Source organism: Chiloscyllium punctatum, chromosome 14 (genome assembly GCF_047496795.1).
Source record: "Chiloscyllium punctatum isolate Juve2018m chromosome 14, sChiPun1.3, whole genome shotgun sequence".
Lineage (NCBI taxonomy): Eukaryota > Metazoa > Chordata > Chondrichthyes > Orectolobiformes > Hemiscylliidae > Chiloscyllium > Chiloscyllium punctatum.
The window spans coordinates 25,689,555-25,709,011 of record NC_092752.1 but is presented as its reverse complement, the minus strand read 5'-3'; the positions used below and the strand labels follow the sequence as shown (position 1 = coordinate 25,709,011).

The window sequence follows — 19,457 nt, the reverse complement described above, 5'->3', positions numbered from 1 at the left end:
AATGCTAGCTTGCTAATGCGGGTGAGAGCACATGGTCTCTGTGGGCAGAGATTGGGCATTGCTGTTGAGGCCTTTCTGTGAATCATGGAATTCCCAAAAAAGTGGGGGCCCCATCGAAGCATGCTGAGATGCCTACTGGAATGGTCTCCCCGGTTACTGGTAGGTCACTTGTCCATTTGAAAAGAGGACCACTAACCACATACTTGGCTCATTTGAGCTTCCAGTAGTCATTATAACATGCAGCATGATAGCAAGCAAACATGGGGCACACCACCCCTTCCATGTCCCCCTTCTCCACTTCATTAGTCTTCCCACTTAACAGTTTGTTCCTAAGGGGTGAGCAAAATTCAGTCCTTTGTTTAAGATTATTCCAGTCGCTATCAACTTCAGAAAAGCAGCTGAAGCTAGCTGGGTGTTAGCAAGCCATTTTCACAGAGCGAATTTTGGCATTACACCTCATATTTTCAAATAAATTGATAGATTCTCCCTTGTTGCCCATTAACAGTTTGGTCTAATTTACTGTAGTCATTTTATTTCTGATCTGTTTGAAGTTTGCTACACTGAATTTAAAATCCTGATTTATGTCTTTTATCTTTTTCTCTCAAACCTGACATAATTCAACTAAATTATATCCAGTACTTGCAAGATGTTCACTTACTGTAACATTGGTCTAGATCTTTTGTTCAGTGTGTGTGGGAAAGTGTGCATCTGATGCTGCCTGCAACTTAACCTATCCATTTACCATTTTGTGCTGGAGCCTTTTCTCCTGCTGATTTGTTCCATCAGGGATGCAGCAATGATCACAGTCAGGAAGAGAATTGTTGTGTGTAATTCCAGTGCAGACATGGTCTCTTTTCTTTTCTTCAGTTCATTGATTTATACTGTTTTAAATGGAGCTTTCAACCCTCCCAAAAGCATCCTCCAAAACTCCAGACAATGCCTGCCCTGACCATTTGATAATGTTCAAATCCACCCCACATTTAAATCTTTCCTTTACCGCATCACGTTCATCCTCTCTCTCAGCCCTGCCACTTGCCCAGAACTGACCATGGTCATCTCCTTCTCTCACCTTGACAGTGTTTCATTCCCCTCATCCAACAAAGCTCACCTTCTCTCTCATTCCAACAGTGCTCACTATGCCTAACACATCCCTCAAAAATATGAAGCTACTGAACAATTCCACTCACCTCCACCTCACCGTCACTACAGTCACAACCCTGTATACCCCAACAATCTGACAACAGCCAGATTGGAGCCAGGAGCTCCAGAAGGTAAGTTATGGGGAGGGGTCGGGGAAGGTGAGTGTTTAGGATTGGCTAAAGGGCTAAAATTGTTGATGATATTCGACAGCTGCACGATTGCAAATGAATTCTGTGACCATTCCTGTGCCTACCGAAGATGGCGTGGTTAATGTGTTTTTCGAGAGAGAGAGAGAGTTTTGTTCCAAGTCGTTGGACTTCACCTTGAACCAGGATCACAAACGGTGCCAGGAATGAACCTAAGCCCTCAGACTAGTCATTGATTGAGGGGTGCCTAATGGGCAGAAAGGATCGAGGTTTTTTTTCTCCTTTCTTTGAAAATGTGTAATGCATGTTTGGAGATGGGCTGTGGAAGTACTATTATGGAGCAGCCCAGAAGAGGTGGACCATAGTTAATTTGAAAGGGGATGTTTTGGCAGGAGAGAGGATAGAAGAATGTCAGTCTGTCCAGGCAGCTGAACTAAAAAAGCTTACTGCCACCCTCCAGCTAGGAAAAGGGCAAAGAGTTAACATCTACACAGACAGCAAAAATATCTTGGTGTAGCCCATGACTACATGATGACATGGGCAAATGAGGCTGTATTACCTTGAGCAGTAGTACAATCCAACATGAGATCCTAGTCACATACCCAGTGGCAGCAGTAATTAAAATTAAAGTGCACAGAAAGATCCAAATGCCAGAACAGCCAGCTTTTCTCTCTCTCTCTCTCTCTGTCTGTCTCTCTCTCTCTCTCTCTCTGTCTCTTCTTTTTCTCTCTTTCTTTCTCTCTCTCGAGGGAAGATTGTACAGGATGAGCGAAAGGGCTGAAACTGTTCCTTCCTTTTTCATTCTTGTACTTAATATATGTTCCTTTCTTTTCTTCATTTGTTATTATTCCTTGGTAAATGTTCATATGTAGGTAAATTCATGTTGTTGTGTCTTCTGTTAACTACGTTTAACCAAATTCGAAAAGGACTGCTCGGATACATTTTGTGATCTAAGATGGCGGTGCGTGGAATGGAGGGTTGCTGAGCATTGTCCAGCGCGCAGAAGGGGGAATGAGCACTGCCCAGTGGGAATGTGGGGTCAGAGGTTTGATGCAGAGGTCTGATGCAGAATTAGTCTGATGCAGAGGTTTGAGTAATGTCCGCACCGTGGGCGATCATGCAGCTGTCGAATATCATCGAGTGGGTGATTTACTTGGGAGTAAGATTTACACTAGATATAGAAAACAAGCAGATATGAGCAAATCCATGTTAAAACAAAGTATAGTGCAAGCCTGCCCACCTGATCTCATTGTTATTGGAATAAAGGAAGAGTCTGAGTAAGGTAAAATTGACAATCAACTATAATCTTCCTGCATAAGTGTGTCTAGTTCAGCAAATGTAGTCAGAATCCTTTCCCTATATCAAGATATTTGGACAAACTTTAATAAAAATCTGGTCATTGTTTATTATTATTATTTTTTTTCCCTTACTGGTTCCAAAACATGAGGTGAAATTTTGCTGTGCTGAGACATGCTGACAGCATGTGCCATAATTTAAACCTGCCTTTGCACGGTTCGGTGCTTACGTTATTTACAAGATCTTGATTTTGTTCTTCCTTCGGGGCTATGCTCATCAGCTTGAGTGTAGGGCTGGGGATTGAAGTGGCTACATAGTTGACTGCTAAAGGGGTTCTGCACCTGGAATGTTCTGCTGGAACCAAAACAGGATACTGAGGTTGATTACATTTTGGATGAGTTAATGGTTCTGGAGTTTTCTTCCTTACTTCCACTCTCTACCTCTGTATGCCTTTATTTTTATGGACTCCAGACACTTTATTTTATATTTGTTTATGGCAAATGCAGCATCCTAGATGAGCTTCTACAGGATTTGAAGTGGAGAGTGAAGCCTTCAGAAGGTCCTTGTTGTATTTCTTTTGATCACTATGACAGGACACCCCAGACACAAATTCTTCCTAAAGGATTTGCTGGCTCAATGGTTAGCACTGCCACCTCACAGCACCAGGGACCCCAGTCTGATTCTATCCTTGGGCAACTGTCTGTGTGGAGTTCACACATTCTCCCCATGTCTGCTTGGGTTTCCTCCTAGTGCTCTGGTTTCCTCCCACAGTCAAAAGATATGCAGGTTAGATGGATTGGCCATTTTAAATTGCCCATCGTGTCCAGGGATTTAGAAATGCAGGATTACAGGGATAGGGTAGGAAGGAGACATGATGTGGATTCAATGGGCCACACTGTAGGGATTTTATGATTTCTAACAGTGTCGGATAATTTGACAGGATGACCAACTCAATTTCGGTCCGATTATCTCAATATGTTGTGGATGCTTTGCATGGCAGCTTGGGTGAGTATCCCAGTGTCCGGTATTTTGCTTTCAGAAATTTCTCACGTGGAGGTAGTGGGATACCTTGGCCTGATGCTTTTATACCGGTAAGTCTCACATGTGAACAGAGTGGACAGAACAGTTGCTCTCAGTTTGGTAGATAAATTTTCTATTCTTCATACCAGACTGTTGTTCAAAGTCTGCTACAGGTTATTCTTGCTTCAGTAATTTCTGTTTGTCATAAATATAAACAACTTGACAGAGAATGCTGATGGGTGTTTGAGTTATAGGGAAAAGCAGAATAGGCTGGGGCCTTTTATTTCTCTGGAGCATAGGAGACTGAGGGGTGACCTTATAGAGATTTATAAAATCATGAGGGGCATGGATAGGGTGAATAGCCAAGGTTTTTTTTTCCTAGGATGGCGCAGTCTTCAAGTAGAGGTCACAGCCTTGGGGTGAGAGGGGAAGGATTTGAAATGGACCTGAGGAGTAATGTTTTCAAGCAGAGAGTGGTATGTGTACGGAATCAGATGCTAAAAGAGGTGTTGAAGACTGGTACAATTACATAATTTAAAAGTAATCTGCATAGGTAGATGAATAGGAAGGGTTTATGGAGATATGGATCAAATGCTGGCATATAGGACTAGGTCAATATGGGACGTCTAGTCAGCGTGGACAAGTTAGAGCAAAGGGTCTGTTCTGCAACTATATTTTCCCAAGCTGATAGATGTGTTGAAACATTGGCTTGGGATATGGCTTTCCTGGGGGTAAATTACTCCAGCATTTTTTTTTGTGTTGATCATAATGTCAAAGTTTTCACTTACAATGTAACATGGGCATATTTTCTAATGCATGTCCATTCTGAGCTGGTAGCTATGGCAGCAAGTGTCAACTGAAATATTTCGGTCAGGGAATTCAAATTTCTGGGACATGAGTAAACTGGGAGGAAAACAAAGCTTAATCAATGAGACCAAAGGATTGTGACTTAAACAGTGTAAGGACTGAGAAGGAAGTCAAAATTAGAGCAGATGATTTCAATGCCAAATCAAGTAGAAAAAATAAAGAGAACAAAGAAAGATTCAAACAGAAGAAAGAAGTGGAAGAAAATAAAAGTTATATTAAAAATCTTACCCTTTTTAACTCTCCAACAGTAAGTGATAACTGAAGGAGCAAGATTTCAAACATGTAAACTTAATTTTTAGTGCAGAAAGGAGCTAATTAATATTTTGAACATTGATAAAATGGCACATAGACTTGAAATAATTTGTCTTAGCATTCTGTGGTGAGTTTAGCTCATATCTATCACAGAAATGCAATGACCACTTACCATGTATTTTAAACAAGTGACTAGTAACACAGAGCTAACAGAGGAACATTTACTATAAACCGACCGACTCCCACAGCTACCTAGACTACACCTCTTCCCACCCTGCCCCCTGTGAAAACGCCATCCCATATTCCCAATTCCTTCGTCTCCGCCACATCTGCTCCCAGGAGGACCAGTTCCAATACTGTACAACCCAGATGGCCTCCTTCTTCAAAGACTGCAATTTCCCCCCAGACGTGGTCAGCGATGTTCTCCACTGTATCTCCTCCACTTCCCGCTCCTCTGCCCTTGAGCCCCGCCCTTCCAATTGCCACCAGGACAGAACCCCATTGGTCCTGACCTTCCACCCCACCAACCTCCATATACATCGTATCATCCGTCATCATTTCTGCCACCTCCAAATGGACCCCACCACCAAGGATATATTTCCCTCCCCTCCCCTATCAGCGTTCCGTAAAGACCACTCCCTCTGTGACTCCCTGTCAGGTCCACACCCCCCACCAACCCAACCTCCACTCCCGGCACCTTCCCCTGCAACCGCAAGAAATGCAAAACTTACACCCACACCTCCCCCCTTACTTCCCTCCAAGGCCCCAAGGGATCCTTCCATATCTGCCACAAATTCACCTGCACCTCCACACACCTGATTTATTGCATTCGCTGCACCCGATGTGGCCTCCTCTATATTGGGGAGACAGGCCACCTACTTGCGGAAAGTTTCAAAGAACACCTCTGGGACACCCGGACCAACCAACCCAACCACCCCGTGGCTCAACACTTCAACTCCCCCTCCCACCCCACCAAGGACATGCAGGTCCTTGGACTCCTCCATTGCCAGACCATAGCAACACGACGGTTGGAGGAAGAGCGCCTCATCTTCCGCATAGGAACCCTCCAACCACAAGGGATGAACTCAGATTTCTCCAGTTTCCTCATTTCCCCTCCCCCCACCTTGTCTCAATCAAATCCCTCGAACTCAGCACCGCCTTCCTTACCTGCAATCTTCTTCCTGACCTCTCCGCCCCCACCCCCACTCCGGCCTATCACCCTCCCCTTGACCTCCTTCCGCCTATCACATTTCCAACGCCCCTCCCCCAAGTCCCTCCTCCCTACCTTTTATCTTAGCCTGCTGGACACACTTTCCTCATTCCTGAAGAAGGGCTCATGCCCGAAACATCGATTCTCCTGTTCCTTGGATGCTGCCTGACCTGCTGTGCTTTTCCAGCAACACATTTTCAGCTAACAGAGGAGCAAGCTGGAAAGCAACTTTCGGATTTTTCTCTTCTTTGTGCAAATTCTCCACTCTTGACATCATTGTAACATTTGCGCATAAATAACAGTGAGGACCATTAGCCTTGTTGCTAGTGTGACAGCAAAATCTGGCCCTATAGTTCCAGGAAAACAGTCCCAGATACCTTCTGGAAATTGACTGCCTTTATTACTTGAACAGTTTTGCTATGTCTATGTGGAAATTAAAATCTCCCATTATAACCACATTGTTTTTGCTACATGCTTCTCTGATCTTTGCATTTATACATTCTCCCCACTACATCATGACTGTCAGTAGGTCTGTATACAATTCCCACCAGGGCATTGCACACTCGGCTATTCCTTAGCTATATCTATTTTCATTATTTGATCACCCTTTTTAAATATATCTTTCCACTGCTCTAATTGTGTTTTTTGGTAATATTGATACTGCTCCTTCTCCTTTCTCAATAACCTTGTTCTTTCTAAAGGTACCACAACTTGAAATATTTACCTCCCAATCATTCCTAGTTTGTAGCTCGATCTCTATAATTGCTACTATATCATACCCTTTAAGATGAATTTGTACTTCCAGCTTAATTGTTTTATTCCTTATGCTGTGTGCATTCATGTAGAGAACTCTTATTTTTGTGACTGTTCCCATGCTGTTCATATGCCTTGATGGTATTTTGTTTTAAACATTTTTGGCTTATCACACATATTGCTGTTGATAATTTGAATGCCAGCAGTTTTACTGTGCTCTCATTTTTAACACAGATGTTATCATTACTTTCCATCAACTTTTCTGTTCCTGGATTACTTATGATGATTTTATCATATTTTGTACACAGTAAATGGGTGGTTGGTGGCCACTGGTCAGCACTGTTGCCTCACAGCACCAGGGACCCAGGTTCGATCCTGCCCTTTGGCGAATGACTGCGTGGAGTTTGCATGTTCTCCTTGCATCTGCATGGGTTTTATCTGGGTGCTCTGATTTCCCCCACCACTGTCCAAAAGTGTGTAGGTTTGGGAGATGGGCCATGCTAAATTGCTCAGTGTTCAGGGATGTACAGGATAACTGGGTTAGCCATGGTAAATTATAGGGATAGGGGAGGGTGGGTCTGGGTAGGATGCTATTTGAAGGGTTAGTGTGGACTTGATGGACCAAATGGCCTGCTTCTTCACTGTAGGGATTCTATGTACAAAGCTACAATCAGGTGAGAAGGGATAAGATGACTTCCCTCTTTTCTTGCCCCTCATGTAACCAGAATAGAGGTTTTTAAAGGATATGCATACCATATCAATGAATATTTAACTGCAAAAGAAAACTTTCTCACTTGAAGTTCATGCACACACACCCATTACTAAGCCAAAGAGTGGAAATATACAGGTGGCACATTAAAGTTTCATTATGATTAAAGTTGAATGGTTTTCATATGTTGATACCTTGATTGAGACCAGGGTGAGCTAAGCAATCTTCTAGCTTTGGCATTGAAAGCTGTGATCAAGTTCTTTATCTGTTCCACTGGAGGCAGCAGATGTTGAATTCAGTTCTTTAAAATCTCTGTGTGACATATTCAAACAGCAGACCGATTCAAGGTTATAAAATGGATGGAAAGCGAGTATGGGACTGAGACAGAAGTTTTTGAAATCTTATCTTGCTTTATCCTGTGTCTTAAAGAAACTGTTTTAAACACTGAAGGGAATTAGGCTTTTCTCTCTCGCTCTGGCTCGGTCTCACTCTCCCACACTCACTCTCCCTCACTCGTGCTCTCTCCCCCGTCTCGCTCTCTTCCTCCCCACGCTCTCTCTCCCCATTCATGCTCTCCCTCCCACTTCATGCCCTCCCCCGCGTGTTCTCTCCCCACTCTCGCTCTCCCCTGCCTCGTGCACTCCATCCCCCTTGTGCTCTCCCTCCCCCCTCGCACACTCCCTCCCCCTTGCGCTCACCCCTCTGCGCTCTCCCTCCCCCTCGCGATCTCCCTCCTCCCCTCACGCTCTCCCTCCCCCCTCGCGCACTTTCTCCCCACTCTCATTCTCTTCCCCCCCTCGCTCTCTTCAACTCCCTTGCTCTACCCCTGTCGCTCTCCCCCCCCCCCTCACTCTCTCCCCCAGTCCCCCTCCCTGGTCTCTTCCCCCCTTCACTCTCTTCCCCCCCCCCTTCTCTCTTCCCCCCCTCTTCTCTCTTCCCCCTCTCTTCTCTCTTCTCTCTTCTCTCTTCTCCTCTCTTCTCTCTTCTCCTCTCTTCTCTCTTCTCTCTTCTCCTCTCTTCTCTCTTCTCTCTTCTCCTCTCTTCTCTCTTCTCTCTTCTCTCTTCTCTCTTCTCTTCTCTCTTCTCTCTCTTCTCTTTTCTCTCTTCTCTCTTCTCTCTCTTCTCTCTCTCTCTTCTCTCTCTCTCTCCCCTTCTCTCAAACTAACTGACCAGTAATCCAAATATGATCACAGCTCGTGGATTCCAATTGTACCTAATTACATTACGGCTGGGGTGATTTTTACCTTAGCCTAGAATCCTTTATCTGAAGTGGTGACATCTCATGGTGTTGACCTGCCAGTTGAGTCTGTACGTTCAGTGAATGAGAACGTGATTCATTCATATTTCCCTAAGATAATGCAATGTATGGGATCTTATAGTTGAGTTAGCTCAACTTAATTAAGAATTTGCCATGTAGAGTAAGCCAAATATTTCGCCAGCTTAGATGTTGTGTTTCAAGTCACTTGAATATTGCTTTTGTCTTTTTAAAATGGAACTAATGGTTTCCAGCTCATAAAATCACTTTTTCATAAAGCAAAGCTTCATATCAAACTAAATGTTATTCATATTCCTTTCGTTCTGTGATGGAATTATTAATAAAGAAATTATTATTTTAATATTTTTCAAATGATCTGACTTGGGTGTTAGACTTGAGGTTTGTTTTACACAACTGTTTGAAAATCCACTATAGATTTTCCCCAAAGTTTTGAATAAGTACACTATTAACAGGCATAAAATTACAGAATTCAGGCAGATAAGTTGTTTTTGATGAGATACTAAACAGAATATAACTCTCATTCCTCAATCCACAGTTAGCATTCATGTTGAAAATAATTCCCGTGAACCTCTGGATGAATCTACAAAGTGTTATAACTGTCAGATGTTTTCTGTGTATTTCAAAGTGTAAGTTGGCAATTCTCCCTGGAACCATTAGTTCAACTCCCCAGCAAAACCTTTTAACTGCTGGAAGTTAAACATGCTTACAAAAATGTTTTATTTTATGAAAAAGAAAGACGTACCAAACATTTTTGTTCCACAGTCTGCAATGCCTTTGTATAAATATTTACTGACATTTAACTCACATCACTGTTTAAGCTTTAACTTAAAGCAAAGCTTTCACTTTGCACAAAAGTAAAAAGTTGCGGGAGGTAAGACCATACCTTATTTTCATTGTCTAGGCAGAAACATGATCAAATAGACTATTTATAGAATAGAATCACAAATTCCCTACAGTGTGGAAGCAGGCTACTTAGCACATTGAGTCTACACCGCCCCTTGGAATAGCATCCACCCCCATCCTAACCTTGTAAACCTGCATTTCCCAAGGCCAATCCACTTAGCCTGCACATCCATGGACACTATGGGCAATTAAGCATGGCCAATCCACCTAACCTGCACATCTTTGGACTGTGGAAGGAAACGGGAGCACCAGGAGGAAACCCACTTGAAATGTATAGATAGATTTGTGTTGTACATGTTGTTTGTTTCATTTGGTTCAGAGCAATGCAACAATGGCACCAATGTTCATTTTAAAATGTTTTGATATATTTTTGCATTGAAAAATGTCTGCAGTCATGCTTATAGTAACTAATGTATTTACTCAAGCTCTGAGTAATCAACCAGGATTAGCTAATTGCTTATAGTATGCATTGATCAGATTTACATAATCAAATAGAGAAAAACTGAACATTACACTATGGATTACATTTTACTTGTGGAGGAGTGAAAGGGAGGGTTCATTTTCCTTATTCCCCAGAAGCAAAGTCAGTCACAGATAGACAACATTAAGCAAGGCTAACTCACAGCCAGAATTTGTTCTGGGTGCCTTTAGGGAATTGAAAGTCAAACTTCTGCTCCTCAATGATTGAAATCCTCCCCTCCAGAGCTGGAAGCTAATTAGCAGTTTCAGCAGCACCAGAACTCAGGCATGGTCCCTACTGAGGACTATGATAGGTCAGTGAAGTTCAAGGATGGATCCCAGACCGAGATTAGTCCCTGGATTTTTGGATGGGGAGGTTAACGGACAGCCCAGGTGGATTAACAGGAGTGGGTTTTGTAAGTCAGATGGAAACTCCTGGAGAGGGTTGCCCCAGTGTGCATAGACCATTCTCCTGAAGGACCCCCCCCCCCCCCACACCCCCACTAATAGATAGGAGACAACTGTTGCATTAACTGAGTGACCACTTGTTGTTCTCTGTTGAAGTTTGCAGTGCATGTCCTCATGATGTATAGGGAATTGAAGCTGATTCAGGAATCTCTTCACAACTGATTTCAAAATCTTTTTCTTTGATCTTCTGTTGGTACAGAATGGCAATACAAATTCACCCTTGGAGGCTTCTAGCTCAGTCAGTAACAGCAGTAAATAGTACATGAATGCAGTCTGTGTTTTCCTTTTGTGAGTACTCTCTATGTCACACACTCCAGAATGGTTCCATAGAGGACAGTCTATTTTTACTGGGCATCAGGTCAGGTGTACTCAGGTAGCTGGTGTATGCATTTTACACTTCCACCCCTCCCCTCCCCCACCACCCCTCCCCAGACCCCCAGCAATGATGGGAATGGGAGTTGTGAAGGGCAAAAGATCGAGCCCGATATCAAATACTTATTGGAAAACAAATCAAATATTGGAGCACTTTGGAATAGATAGATTGCTTCAAACATTGAATGTTGAAATGGTGCCGGGGAGAATTATAAGTGAATGAATTGGAATTTGTTGAATGATCTGCCGAACGTGAATCTATCTTGGGATGAAAAGCATTTATTTTGATTATGACAGTGAAAAAAAACATTGAGAGAACAATGAGTAGCACAGTGTGTTGCCTCCTTGCCCTTGGGGTTTATGACACTCATAAGAGTTTTGAAAACACCACGTGTACTTCTGCATGTGGAACAGTACGTGTCCCTGCAGGGTATCTCACTGAAGCATATTAATATATGTAGACGTTGTTGATGTGGAAACCTTTACACACAGCACAGTTAGCTTGTAAGGCCAGGAAAGCACACTTCAGGCAACCTGAGTACATTGTAAGTAAACAGTGCCATTATGCTACTCAAATTGATATATGTGCCCATCTAGTGCTGTTACAAAAAAATCACTGCACTTGAAGAGAATCTGGGTGTAAAATGGATTTTGCTGTAACTTTCTTCTTCCAAGCTTTTTATTTTGCAACCATCTTCCCATTGTTAGTGAATAACAAACTTTAATTCGGGTAGTGCAACCAGAACATGACTGAAGAAATAAATAAATATACTTCAAGTTTACAGATCCTCTTGGAAACATTAAACTAAATCACAATTTATTGTTAATGGATGATAGTCCTAGATGAACCGACTGGGGTGAGTCACTAAATTTGAGCATTCAAGGTCTGAATCTTGTGGGTTTTTTTTGTTAAGGTTGAGTTGTGTTGAGTTGTGGAGTCATAGAGTTATATAGCACTGAAACAGACACTTCGGACTAACTCATCCATGTCAGCCAGATATCCTAAACTAATTTTGTCCCATTTTCCAGCATTTGGCCCATATCCCTCTAAACACTTCCTGTTCCTGTACCCACCCAGATACCACCACTTGTTCTGGTAGCTTGTTCTTTACACATACCATCTTCTGCTTGAAAATGTTGCCCCTCAGGTCCCTTTTAAATCTTTCCCCTCTTGCTTTAAACTGATGCCCTTTTGTTTTTGACTCTCCTTCCCTGGAAAGAAGACCTTGGCTATTCACCCTATCCATTCCTCTCATGGTTTTATAAACTTCTATAAGGCCACCCCTCAGTCTCCGATGCTCTGGGGAAAATTAAATACAGCTTATTCAGTCTTTCACTCTAACTCAAGTCCTCCAATCCCAGGAGCATCTTTGTAAATCCTTTCTGAACTTTTTCATGTTGAACAACATCTTTCCTATAGCAGGGAGACCAGAAATGAATACAGTATTCTAAAAGTGGCCTTACCAAAGTCCTGCAAGCTGCAACATGATGTCCCAGCCTCTGTAGTCAATGCACTGAGCAGTGAAGGCATCTGGGTAATGAGCACCAAGATTAAAAGGCAGAACTTTAATGGTAATCCCTAGATTACATAACAGAAGAAAATTGGAACAGGGCAAATAATTAGTTTGAAAAATACTTGGCTTATGGAATGATGTAGATATGCGTTTCAACATGTATTAATGCTACTAATCATTCTTTGGAGGATTTGCTAACTTGAGCCCCAATGAGTTCTCTCTCTATTTCTTACCAAATATTCCATGTTAATTATCTACTGTGCTCTCATGTCTAATTCTCACCCCATCCTACCACACTACTCCTAAAGCAACTTGCCATTCACCAGATTACTGTGAATTCACTGGCATCCTTCATTATGCACCATCTTTCAAAGTCTGTTAAGCACCCAGAAAAGAACTCAGTCTGGAACAGCCCTGCAAGGTCCCTGACATTTAATCGCTCCATAGTTGACTACATGGGCTGGATGCTGTGCACTCACACAGCACATTAGTGCTGCTCCCAGGGCTGACCTCTCCAGCTAGGCAACAGAATGTGCTTCGATTTCCCTATAGAGCCCTAACTAAAATAACATGTGAAATATGCTTCCTTGTACCTCTTCAGAACCTGGTTCCTGTTATTGATATGTTTGACCCAGTTAAGAATCCAGCAATATTCCCCCACTCAGACCTCCGGTTTAAAAAAAAACCCTGCTGGCTACTTGACCCTGCTGTGAGGGAAATTAAAATTGGACTCAGCAGAAGGGAAAGGAGCATGTACAGCCTGCCTCAGTTTAGCTATCCCCTTCTGCCTTTTTTGTACTGCCAAGTGAGGAATTAGAATGAAGACCATATGGTAAGGAGCTGAGCAAGGCTGAATGGGGGAATGTATTAGAAGTTATTTTATTTGAAACGAGCAACAGATTGCACCCACTTGGTGAAGCATAGTCTGTTCATTATTTTGTATTGTACCATGCAGACAAGTTAAGCTGATTGAACTGAATCTGAAAATAACTGTTGCTCTGTATGTTCACTTGTCTGAAAACTATGACAGCTTAATGTTTCAATGCAGCCTCCTTTCATTGAAGTACAAATGGTCCACCAACTACATGGAGGGAGATAGAAAGTGCTGCAGAACAAAAGAAACAAGGTTTATACCTGTTACTTTTGAGCATCTGACAGTCACGGTTACAACAATAATGGAGTTGTTAATTAATCATTAGCAATCAATCGCCATCATCCCACCACAATAGACTCAGACATAAGGCAACAAATAAAAACAGCAAAGTAGATCTTTGGGAACCGTAGGTTTAAGGTCATCTATTCCTCCTATTACAGTTACCACATATCATGTCTCAAATTACCCACATGATGCATCCCAAAATATTTACTGGAAGAAACCTATCTAACTTTGTATTGAATGAATAAGCATTATTGATTTCCATTGTCTCTTCCGGGATTCTGACAGTCAATGCAAATTAGAATCAAAAGAGATCTAAACTGGGCTGCTAATTCATGACTGCTTGTTTCACAGTATGTCCTAAAATTTCTACAGGTTAAGGTGGAATTATTTCCCACATTAAGTACAGATTGCATCCTCTTGTCAATATTTTGGACAAGACTCAACAGCTTGTCATGGTCTACATTAACTAAACATCAGAATGTAAAAAAAATTCAATCATATCATCCTGTATTCCTTTTATTTCTCAGGAAGAAATCATTCTTCATAATCCAATCCCTCCATCTCCTCTGTCAATTTGGATTGCTGTCTTTTTTTTAAAAATATACTTTGGAATATCCTATCGTATTGTCATGGCCAGAGCTATGTTTAATGTAATGATTGATAAGGTGACAGAATTATCTCTTTTTTTTGTTCATTATTAACCTTTTAATACATCAAATATTTGACTTGATTTGAATTACTTTAATCACAGGAACTGAACATTTTCAATTTACTGTTAATCAAGACTCTTCGTTTCTTTTGTGCACATTCCCTGTATGAAGTAATTTGCATTTCTCTACAGTCGCAGACAGATTGAGAGTTTCAAAACAAGTCCCTTTCCTTATTCTCACCACCTGTCTTTAAGCAGATTGTGATTTTATTCTTTCCCTTTTTTTATACAGTGGTGATATATTTCCCACTCCCTCTGTTTGTGGACTCTGACGTTGTTTGGACTGCATGAATAGAAATGTTTATTTAACACAACTCTTAGACAGGAGTATATGTGGGGGTGGTTACTGCACAACATGGGCAAAATATTTGCAACTTTTGTTTCAACTTACAAAAATACAAAGAGGAACCAAATTGAAAATTATAAAGAGAGTATTCAATTAGTGACAGTTGAATATAAAATGGTTATCAACGTCCTTGCTGTTACGATGGAGTCCAAATGTTCCAAGCTGGAATTCCTTTGTGGGGATGGTTGACTGACTACCAGCATATCAGGATAGTAGACAGATTTTAAAATTTCATCACCAGGGTCATCTGATGAATATTACTGAAATGTATCTGTATATTTCTGTAATTTCAACTTTGTTGTTCTCATGAATGAAGGTTGATTACTTGAAGAGAACACAAATACAAGTTCTTGGCTTTTTTTATAATAGGCCAATGACTTTTGCTTTATAGCCCAGAGTTAGGGGTTTTGATATTATCAATAGATATTGTATAATCTATTAACTGAAAACAATTTCAAAATTGTTTGGTTAAAAGACAGTTTGGTTGGGCATTGTTGAAGTGATGTGACCAAGACTCATTGGGGTTGCTGTGCAGTGAGGAAACAGTTAGCATTGAGAGAAGCTTGCATTGCTGATAATCAATGACTTTGGCCAATCTCAAAGATCAAGTTGAGCCACTAACACAGAATAGGGGTAACTTGTAATTCTATAAGAGTAGGCATTTTTCTCCAAGGTAGAATTTAAAGGGACTTGGGTTTGACAAAGCTGCATTGAGTTCTATGGAGTGATTCTCGCAGTGAGGCAGATTGAGTGTTCTCACCAGGTCTTACCAAACTCATCCCATTAAATACTATTGAGTCTCCAGAGCAAGAATCACTTGCAATTTTTGTCACATCTTATCACACACTGTTCCCAAAGCAACTTCCATGGAGGTCCTCCCGAAGGCCACCAACTCTTGCAGGTATGCCAACTTCTGAAGCTTGTAGCATACCTGCAGGTGTGCTGCCATCTGGAAATTGTGCTGCTCAGCTGTGGAAAGAATAGGAGAGAATGCAAATCAGAGGTAAGTGGCATTCGTACTTCTCTGAGAGGGATCTGGAAGTCAATGTGCATGGATTAGCGAAGAGATGATATGTTTTCCTGGAGCCCATGCCACTATAAAATGCCACCATGGTCAGTGATCATTACCCAGGTCAGTGCCATCACCAGGATGAGGAGAACAGGGCAGCAGTGCAAAAAGAAGGTCAATTCTCTTATCCGTGCTTCCAGCATAAGAGTAACCTTCTGTGCTATGTTACTTTATCTGTTCATTGTACCCACCTCTCACCAATGCTTATTCTCTAACACCTTCACTGTTGCGTGGAAAGGAAATTGGTTCAGTGGCAGGAAGCAGAGAGTTGGAATAATGGATAAGTACTCAAACTGGCAGGACATGACCATTGGTGTCCCGCAGGGATTCTGTGTTAGGGGCTCAAATATACACAAAACAAAGTCATTTTGCTTTATCGCATGTTTCGTCAATGCAACTTGGTTGTAATGCAACTGATGAATAGTGGACGCTATTTCTAGAGCACAAACTTTTAAAATGTGGTGGCTATAACACAATTGCATTGCCAACACTAAGTATTGTTTTTATTGCATGATTTTTACATAGTCATGCACAAGAACACAATCATCATGTTATAGAAGTAATACATGTATTCATTAATGACTTTGATAATGGCATAAAAAGTCAAATCTCTAAATTTGCTGATGACACAATATTAGACAGCATTGCAGATGGTATTGATGACAGCATAAATTTTCAACAGAATAGTGATAGATTAGGTGAATGAGCAAAGCTTTGGCAGATGGATTTTAAATAAGCAAGTGTGAGGGACCAACAAAGGATCAACCAGGGTATTTTTTAGAAGGCACAACATTTAAATATAGTAGATGTGGAATGAGATTTGGGCGTTCAGGTGCACAGTTCTTTAAAATGCCATGAACAGATGCTGAAAATAGACAAGAAGGCTAATAGAATGAAAGCTATCATATCTAAAAGGTTGGAGTAAAAGGATGCAGATGTTATGTTGCGGTTGTACAAAACCCTAGTTAGAGCCCACTTAGAGTACTGTGACCAGATCTAGGCACCACATCCTCAAGGAAAATGTTTTTGCCCTGGAGGGACTTCAACAAGGATGTTACCTGGACTTCAGGGGAAAAATTATAAAGAAAGATTAGATAAATTAAGCCTTCATTCTTTAAAATTTAGAAACTTAAATGGTGTCCTAATTGAGGTTTTCCAGATATAGACAGGGTAAATATAGGATGTGATGGCCTAGTGGTATTATTGCTAGAATGTTAATCCAGAAACTCAACTAATGTTCTGGGGATCCTGGTTCAAATCCCACCATAGTAAATGATGGAATTTGAATTCAATTTAAAAATCTAGACTTAAGCACCTACTGATGACTGTGAAACCATTGCCAATTATCAGAAAAAAAATCTGTTCACCAATGTCCTTCAGAGAAGGAAATATGCAGTCCTTACCTGATCTGGCCTACATGTGACTCTAGACCCACAGCAATGTGTTTGACTAGCAAGCCATTCTTTTGTATCAGTCACTATGAAGTCTCAAAGAAATGAAACCAGGTAGATCACCTGACATTGGCCAAGGCACTGGAAAGGAAATCAGAGAAATAGAATCCTGTAAAGTCCTCCTTACCAATATCTGGGGACGAGTGCCAAAATTGCGAGAGCTATCTCACAGACTAGTTAAGTAATAATCTGATATAACCATACTCACAGAATCATACCATCCAATCAATGTCCCAGATATCACCATCCCTAGATATGTCCTGTCCCACCAGCAGGATAGTCCCAGCAGAAGTGGCAGCACAGTGGGATACAATCGGGAGGGAGTTGCCCTGGGAGTCCCTAACATTGACTCTGGACCCCATGAAGTCTCATGGCTTCAGGTTACACATGGGCAAGGAAATCTCCTGCTGATTGTCACATATCATCTTCCACAGGCTGATGAATCAGTACTCCTCCATTTTGAACAAGACTTGGAAGAAGCACTGAGGGTGACAAGGGCACAAAATGTACTCCGGGTTGGGATTTCAATGTCCAGTGCCAAGAGTGGTTTGGCAGCAGCACTACTGATTGAGCTGGTTGGGCCCTAAAGGACATAGCTGCTAGACTGGGTCTGCGGCAGGTGGTGAGGGAATCAACAAGAGGGAAAAACATACTTGACCTCATCCTTACTGATCTGCCAATTACAGATGCATGTAACAGCAACCACCTCATCGTCCTTGTGGAGATGAAGTCTTGCCTTCACATTGAGAGTAACCTCCATCATCTTGTGTGGCATTATCACCACACTAAATGGGACAGACTTTAAACAGATTGAGCATCCATGAGGCGCTGTGAGCTATCAACAGCAGAATTTTACTCCAGCATAGTCTGCAATCACATGGCCTGGCAACTGCTCTGCCCAGTACTGTAAGAAACTGCAGAAAGTTGCACAGCCCAGATCATCACAGAAGTGAACCTCTCATCCATTTACACCTCTCCTTGCTGCAGACAGGCTGCCAACATCATCAAGGGCCCCTCCCACCCTGTTAATATCTCTTTCAATCTCTTCTGTCAGGCAGCAGGTACAGAAGCTTGAAGACACACACTAACAGATTCAAAAATAGCTTCTTCCTTGCTATAATCAGGCTGCTTGAAGGGATCTCCCTAATTTCAAATCTGATATTGATCATGCTTCAGTGTGCCTCCCGTGCAGCTGTAATCTTGTAAGCATTGCTCTGTCTAAGCACCTTATAATCTGTATGCCCTTGTTTGCTATGATTTGCCTGTACTGTTCGTGAAACAAAGCTTTTCACTGTATGTAGGCACACATGTCAATAAATCAAATCAAACATAGAAGCGATGTCTATGATTATTGGGGCAGAACAGTAGCATTCCTACCTCTGAGCCAGGAAGCGTGGGTTCAAATCCCACCACTCCCAGAGATGTAAAGTAGAACCTCTGATCAAGCTGATTAGAAAATATCTAGAAATAACAACCACCTCCCAAATTTCACATTTCATTTTGGGAAATCTTAGCTGTCACTGGTTTTATTCCCTCAATGTTGTCAAAACTCAAACTTATGTAGTTACACTCTGCAGTCAGCAAGTTATGATCAGGAAGAAATAAAGTCATTAATCATTTTCATAAGTGTGTTTTATGTGTACTTGATATAGATGATCCTGCTTGGTTATCAGATTAAAGCAAAGGAGTGGCATTACTTGGAAAGGACTGACACAGGCACAATGTACTGAATTTGCATTTTCTATACGATATGATTCCATAGTTAGCACTAAATTAGGAAAACATGTTTGATTGCAGAAATAGCACTGTTTTTGCATGGCGAAAAACCAATCTTAATAAATATTATACCTATATTGATAATTTGGGAAAAATTGTGGAGGGATAGACGAATGGGCCCCCAATACCTACATGGGCCATATTCCCAGCTGACTAAGTCATGGGACATTGCAATTTTATATTGAAACCAATCATTTTTCCCACTGCAACTGTGCTTCAAAGCACATGTCCTAAAGCTGACCAGAGGATATAAGTTTAAGATGAGAGAGAAAAGATTTAAGAAGGTCCTGAGGGATAACCTCTCACATAGAGGGTGGTACATGTATGGAATGTGCTGCCAGAGGATGTGGTGGAGGATGATACAATTATAACTTTTAAAAGGCATCTGGATGGGTTTATGAATAGAAGGGGTTTAGAGAGATGTGGGCCAAATGCTAGCAAATGGGACTAGGTCAGATTGGGATGTTTGGTCAGCATGGATGAGTTGGGTGGAAGGATCTGTCTCCATGCTGTACAACTTTATGCCTCTACCATCAAGTCTGGGGATCAATCCTGACTTAAG

The 19,457-nt window shown here is 41.6% G+C and overlaps 1 long non-coding RNA gene across 3 annotated transcripts in view; it reads right to left on the bottom strand.

The window, feature by feature from the left end:
• LOC140485671 (uncharacterized) overlaps positions 1-19,457 on the bottom strand; it is a 46,492-nt gene that overhangs the window by 17,448 nt on the left and 9,587 nt on the right. The window lies entirely within an intron of this gene.